Here is a 7,974-nt window from a genome sequence, read left to right on the forward strand (position 1 = left end):
ATGAATAAATTAAAAAATATCAAACAAATAAAGTCATGGGGTGCCCAAGTGCCATTTTGATGGTAATTTAATGAAAAATTGGCTGGAAACATACAAAATGGGGCTGCATATAAACTGGCCTTGAATTTACTGCTCCTTGTTACTGGATTCAGGGCAAAAAAAGTGTTAGCTCATTGAATTTGGCTGTTTGTTCAAAATATTTCAATACAAAAATCATTAAAAAGATTAAATCTTGTTCTTAAGTTAAATGGCTGGGATTCATGGTAAAGACTTATAAATTGGGAATACCTAATTAAATTAAATTCTATTATCTCTAACTAAGTTAGAATATCACAGAAAAAAACAACAACAACAGAAAAAGCCTATGCTATTTATATTACAGTTAGATTTTCATCTCCATGAAAGTGTATTTTATGAATATTTTTAAATGTTTATTTTTTAGAGAGAGAGACAGAGCACGAGTGGGGGTGGGACAGAGAGAGAGAGACAGAGAGAGACAGAGAGAGAGAGAGAGAGAGAGAGAATTCGAAGCAGGCTCCAGGCTCTGAGCTGTCAACACAGAGCCTGACACAGGGCTTGAACCCACGAACCATGAGATCATGACCTGAGCCAAAGTCAGATGCTCCACTGACTGAGCCACCCAGGTGCCCCTATTTTGCCCCTATGAATTTTTAACTTAATCTTCACCTTTCTGGTTAAGGATAGTTTTACGACCAAATATTTTCTTAAATTATATTGTATTTTCCTATTTTGATACATTTAAATCATTTAAGTTTAAAATCAACACTGTTTATTGACATATTTTAAATTTTATTTTGTCTATTTTCTCCCTATCTAAACTGTTAAAGAAACCTGAGAAATGAAAAAAGTACACCTGTTAATACTTTGTGATTCTGTTCTGTATCTTGTCATCAGATGAGCCCTACCAAAACTCTTAACCCTGACACATGGATCTTATACCAAGACGTCCATTTGTCAGATATACTCATCTATTTCTTGAAGGACACAGTAATTTTCAGCATTAATACATATATGGGTTAGTCAGATATTTTTAATGCACTGTGTTTACGGACCATTGTCTTTAGCATATGAAATAACCGAAAAACTCATCAGTCGTGGGCACAAAAAATACCTGGAATACTAACGTCTTATTTTCTATGGAAGCACCTTCTGGGAAAATCTCAATGCGTGTTCTTTTTCCTCATAGAGCTTCTATGTACTATTTCCATACCATGGTAACTTCTTAGTAAACATAGCTGTGGAATGACAGCTACAAAGGAATGAATCGATATACTCCATGATTATTTAAAACTCTTCAGCAAAAACTTGGCTAAAGGGGAAAGTGGTGTAGCTGTGTTCTATGAATCTTTAGGGTAATATTGCAAGCACACTTTTGGCTCTGTTGGGGTTTATGAAAAGGTTAAGAAATTTGCAGAAATTATACAAATGTATTGAAATATATAACTGGATCATTAGAAACTAGAATTCCAACTGAAGAAAGGACCTGACTGCCTTTATTTCACTTCATGTGTGTGTATACACACACACACACACACACACACACACACACAAGTGTATACATACATATGTAACGTACACACATAATGTGCATATCTATGCATTCATATTTATATACATATCCATATTTACATACTTACTACAATAAACACATGACACAATTAAACGCATGAATATGTATGTATACATACATATAGATATATCTATCTTAGAACTTTATTTCATATAGTATATATTTCTTAACCCTTGTTTAATGAAGCATGTTCTTGATATTTAGTAGAGATGATTAACTAATTTTCGAATAAAAATACATTCTTCCTACAGGAAAGAAACACACACATATATACATACACATGCATGTATACAACACGTACACATGTACATATGTGTATACCTTTGTACAGACACATATGTGCACATATACATATACATATACATACATAGAGACACTTTTATTTAAGGAAAACATATGTATATTTTTAAATATATCAGGCGCTTGGGTGGCTCAGTCAGTTAAGCGTCTGACTTTGGCTCAGGTCACGATCTTGTGGTTTGTGAGTTCGAGGCCTACGTTGGGCTCTGGGCCTGCTTTGGACTGTGTGTCCCCCTCTTTCTCTGTCCTTCCCCCACTCATGCTCTGTCTCTCTCTTTCTCAAAAAATAAATAGACATTACAAAATAAATATATATGTAAATGTTTACACATATTATAAATATATGTATATAAATGGCTAAATGAAAGGTACATTTAATGATGATTTGTTCAAAAACAACAGTAACTTACATAAATTAGAATGTAGAACCAAGAACAAAACATATTCAGATTTATCCAAATTCATCCTTGTGAGCCTCCCATCGAAATGTTACCGACCTCATTGTCACAAATTTAAAAGGGAGGAGAAAACTGGGGACGGAAACGGGAGGCAGAGATAGACACTGAGGCAAAGAAACATAAATATAGCTGATCCAACCTGACAATCCTTTACCGAGCTTCAGGAGGCTTTCAATGATAGTATTCTAAAAAGGCTTCCATGTAACAGCAGTAAAGACACCAGCAACAGCCACTTCAGGCAGTTCAGATAGAGTTTCCCTCCGAGGATGGAAAGAAGTGATAAGTGGAATGCAGCTGTAAGCATCAGGACTTAGAAAGGTTTCTCTACTTTATATATTGATGGCCGAGTGGAAAGAATGCCCAGCAAGGTGAGAATCTTGCTGGTGAAACAAAAAACCAAGGAAAGGCAGTCAATAAAAAGGTGGGTAGCAGTACAGTTGCAAGATGAGAAACCTTGAAGTTAAATGGCATTTTGCAATTCGTTGTAAAAGGAAGAACAAAACCACTGAGACTGAACAAGAAGAATCTCAAAAGGATTCTCCATTTACAAACGTGCCTTCAGAAAAACTGAACATGGAAAAAGGAACAGGCTTCAGATCTGATTATACTTCATCACAGCCTCCGGATGAAGAGTGAAACACTGTGTAATCTTCTATAGATATGTTTTGACACGTGTGTAAAAAAATAAAGTTGGAAACAATTTACTGATTCATAAAATCGAGACAACTATTATAGAGTCAAATTTTCCTTACATCCGAAACAGTATGTAATCCTAATGAAGTGCTTTTAGAATTATTATCTTTACAGATCGATAACTTTTCTAAATCTAGGGACAAATGAAGTGAAGTGAGAGTGAATTTCATGTTTCTGAAATTTCTCTTTTTGATAAACATTATGATAGACATAAACTGTGGCTTCTTTATTCATTTATGGAGGAGGCATGTACATATGTGTTTATTATTTATTTGGAATATGCCAACACACAGCTATTTTAAAATATCTGTAAGTACTACATTTTGTAAACAAGTAGCCAAAATTTTCAGTTGTTTGTTTGCCTGTTTACCTTTTATAAGGTAGCCAAATTTGCTTGTTTGTGTTTTGAATATCTGAGTGTGGGGTGGGGCGGTGCTGGGAGGGAAGGTTGCATTGTTACTCCATCGGTGAAATTGATCACACTAACCAAGTATGGACAAAAAGAAGCAATATTCCCTTTTTAAAATGTTCTTGCACAAGCATGGTCATATCCACTTCCTCGTAACAGAAACACAGCAATAAAACGTAGGTCTCAAATATCTTAGTCAATTAGGACGATCTACTTTGAAGCAGAATATTCTTCATATTACAACATGATAGTTCCTCCTAACTCTACCGGGATAGGGCTGCTATTTAAAGAAACTGTGGTTTGCGAAATGACGGTAGGACAAAGAAATGTACACAATCCTGAAGGGAGCCGAAAGGACAGATGCTGCAGGCTATCTGAGCTTCTGTTAAATATGAGAAGCAAGGGGCATGAACTTAAGCTAGAGAATGGCCTAGCACTAAAAAGTGCTTCCAACTCTTTTGCAACTGCCCTTTGCGGAATAAACAGCCCAGAAAAAAGATAACAAGCAGCATACACAACAGGAAGGTGGGCAGTGGCTCTGGACAGTGCAATGAGCAATTTAATGAGTAGGAATCCTCAGTGTGCCATTTTCAGGTTAAGTATGTATATGAATGCTCCCCCAAAATGGGCATTTTCATTACAGCTAGAAATATTTTTAGGAGTTTAGGAGTACCTATATTTTTAGGGGTTTAAAATCATACTGTTGAAGGCCAAATATTTCTCTTCTAAATATTTGCAGTTAAGTAACACCTTTCAGGAATTATTAAGAAATCAAAAATGTTTCTATCTGGGAAAATTGTATACACATACAGTGTTATAGTTTGTTTGTTTTTTATATAAAGAGCTAGTACATTTTTAGTCTCCAAATCTAATCCGTCTGTTAAAAATGAAGTTCATTTCTTTAAGTAATCTAATTCAATTCCTTTCCTCTTATCAGGCACCCATAGAGCAGAGGACGTGAGAGAGTTAACAAAAATAAGTATTAATCTTGCCCTCATGAAGCACTTAGGAAGGCATCAGCAATCACGATATTATAGAATTATTACAGCTGGAAAGGGCTTTCGAGGAAACTCCCTTCATTCTGAAGACTGCAAGTGGAAATGTCAAGCGACTTCTATCTAGTTTTGTGATCTGAGCATTCAGATTCCCAATCCTCCATTTTTAAAAAGTTCCATTAAATAGGATGTGGTATCTAAAGCGCTTGCTGGCACAGAGGTAGCACTGCCCGGCACAGAGGTAGCACTTCACAATGGTTGCTAACGCCCTATAAAAAGCCATAGGTAGGACGGGGAACGCTTGCGCGAACCGACACGAAGCGCAGAGGCCCAGCACACGTTCAGGGTAAGGCTAGGGAGAGTGTTGGGCCACTTTCCAAACGTGTTTTGGCCCTTCCTTTAAGTTGTCAAGCAAATGCTGTTTCTGGTAGCTAAACATTAACCCGGTTTGCAACCAATTCTCCCAGCGTGGTGAGAGCAGAATGTCCTCCAGTCCCTACGGATTAGCGTGGACGAGTGGAGACCGTCTTCCGTCTTTATGTGCCGAGTACCTCTCACATAATAGGTTCTCAATAAAAGGGGCTCCGTAATAGCTGAGTCAAATGACAGAAAAAAAAAAAAAAACAAAAAAACAACAACCATGGAGTAATAGGAAAATTCTCACTCCGAAAACCCAAACGTGAATGATGAGGATGTGCTTTGCTCAAATGAAGAAATGCACATGGCACTCCTCACCCCCTTACAAATGTTTTGCTTGCAGAGTTATGGGCACAAGTGTGTCATGCATGGGTGTTTGGGGACACGAGCCACGTCTTTTCGTGCAAAGCAACGCGTTGCGGGCGGGTTCTCCCTGTCCTGTCACTGATTATCAAGAGTGACCTGCAGGTTTTTAACCTGAAGGAGCGGGTTTTCGGTTGGCATAGTGCCATCCCGATCTCTCTCCTGATAGAGTGCCTCTTGTTTGACCAACCAGACCAGCTCACCTGTCTGGGACTCTAGATACTTAGGGGAAATTTCTAATTAAGCTAGTTTATACATTTAACATGTCTGGGAAATTGTAGAGTTAATGGCTACAAACCATTTTCGATACTTTAGACAAGGGATCCCTTTTTTTTTTTCCTTTTTCCATTTTCAAAACGTGCCTATGGGAAAAGGGAAAAGGGAGAGACCTGTGAATTCAGCCCCTCATCTCCCTTTGTGGTAGCTGTTAAGCGAGTGCATTAGTAGGAAGGAGAAAGGATAATAGGGCTGGTAATTGGCAGGGCTGTCCAACTACACCTCCCCTCTCTCCCACCACTTGGCCCTGCCCAATTTATCTCTCCCATGTCCCCTTGATGCCTCATCTCTTCACCAAACTTTTACAAAGTTGCCCCCTGTATCTGGTGGCTTGTTATGTAAGGATTTTCATCAAAGCTCCCACATGAATGTTCTTCCACTTGTTAAATCAATATTAAAACAAGAAAGAACCCCTAGTTTAAAGCATCCGTGTTGCCAGTCCCCCAGCTGGATGGCCACTGCCAATGGTAAGTGGTGAGGGAAAAGTATAATTAAAACTTCACTTTCAAATAGAGCTCATAGTTTAGACCCAGTAAGAAGCTCTTTTCACCACGTGAACTTTCAGGTGACTGCTCTGAACAAAATAGGTGCTGATTCTTTTTATGTGAAACCCTTAAGATAACTTTAACATGGTCCTTTGCAGCTTAATTTATCATAAATTCCGGCACCATTTATCACTAAATGCAAAATGATGAAGAAATGGCTCTATTAAATCTGAATAACTACTGAATTAAAAAGCTGTTAAATGAGTTGAAGCACATAGTACCGTTAACAATATGTGGAAGCGTGTTTGGCTGGAATAAATTACTTTCACAGTCATCATTTGAAGACAGTCTACCTTTAGAGAAATATGCTCAAAATTTCACATCTTGATTCCCTGACTAAATCCACACGTACTGCTAATGTGCTTTTAAATTGACTTCACAGAGAACGTGAGAAAATGCCTGGTCTGAAATTCTTGGGTATCAAAACAAAATTCCTCTATTTAAAAACTGGGGAAAAGATGACTTTAGAATAGGCGTGTAAAATCTAATAGCAAATTCCAATTAAGATGTGCTTTATTTTCCCATTTTAATCTTTCGAGAAATGGCTTTGCAATATGTTCGTGGGATCTAGCACACAAATTTCTCAACAATAGCTCTCTCAAGATGAGTATTTTACCATAGCCTATACATAGCACTTTTTAAAATAATAATACAAATATCAGTTCAAACACCTAATGGATTGCTCTTCATCCTGAGAAATTAGTTGGCAATTATAAACAGAGTATTGTTAAAAGCAGGGCTCTGTCACATGAAATGTATGCCATTTCTATTCTGAAGAGCATTAACAAAAAAGGCTTAAATAGCAAGACATTTATGAACCTCACAGTATAGTATGTGGATTCTAGACTTTTACAGAAAGCACTCTCAGGGTCTGTGCTGATGACAGAGCACTGTTCCCCAAGTCTGTCCCCTTGCAGGCTTTTAGCACATAGAGAGGGGGTTCTTAATTCTTACCCGCATGAGGAGGGCACCTTGGAATGTCTTTAATTATCACCCTGGTCTTGCGGTTAGAAACAAAGACTTTTCAATAATAGTGTCCTATTGCATGTTTAGAGATACTTCAGTGTGAAATCTTCAATAAAGAGGATTTGTGAATGAACTTAATTAGCCCTGTTGAAAACATCCAGAGAACAGCAATCTCATGTCTACAGAGAGGGCTGTGTCTTGGCATGGGGCAGGTTCCTTGGGGAGACTATCTCTGTGGAGAGCAAAGGTACGATTGTCCAAGAAAACACGAGCTTTATTAATATGTGTACCAAATGCAACATCTAGTTTATAGAAAGCAGTTTATTTGACTATTCTCAAAGCCAACCAGATATGTTGTTTTACAGGATTTCCAAAATATCTATGGACACAATGAGAATTTACACACCACACATACACACATGCATGGAGGCAAATTGTTGAATTCCAAAGTAGTACAGACATACCTTTGCTTTGTCTTTCTGTTTTAAAGGAAACTATACGACTATGTAGAAAAGAAAGCACATATCAATAAGGGCTATTTATGCAACAATGGTTTCTTTCTTTTCTTGTTCTCATGCACCCCTTCTCATCCTCCATTCTGTCAGCCCATTTACCCCAGGAAAAGAGCTTGATAGTACCTAAGTTATTATGTGAGGTGAGTCAGAGAGAGAGAGAAGGATAGACCACAGAAATTAGAATATTGAGTGAAGGGAATAGAGTACTTACCTTCTGAGTGCAAAACATACTCTAGTAGGCTTTGGTAGCCATGGGGGACTTTGAATCTGGTACCCACATCATTCTCTCTTGTCCCATTTAATTGTATCAGAGAGTGCTTTCTGCTTAGGATATGTCCTTTAATTCTACAAAGCTAAGGAACCTTGGAGGAAGCTATTGAGGTGGTTATAAAACTTAAAAATCTTATTTGTTTATTTGCTTGTTTGTTTGTTTTCTTGGATTTCTA

The sequence above is a fragment of the Prionailurus bengalensis genome, chromosome C1, assembly GCF_016509475.1.
Source record: "Prionailurus bengalensis isolate Pbe53 chromosome C1, Fcat_Pben_1.1_paternal_pri, whole genome shotgun sequence".
In the NCBI taxonomy this organism is placed as follows: domain Eukaryota; kingdom Metazoa; phylum Chordata; class Mammalia; order Carnivora; family Felidae; genus Prionailurus; species Prionailurus bengalensis.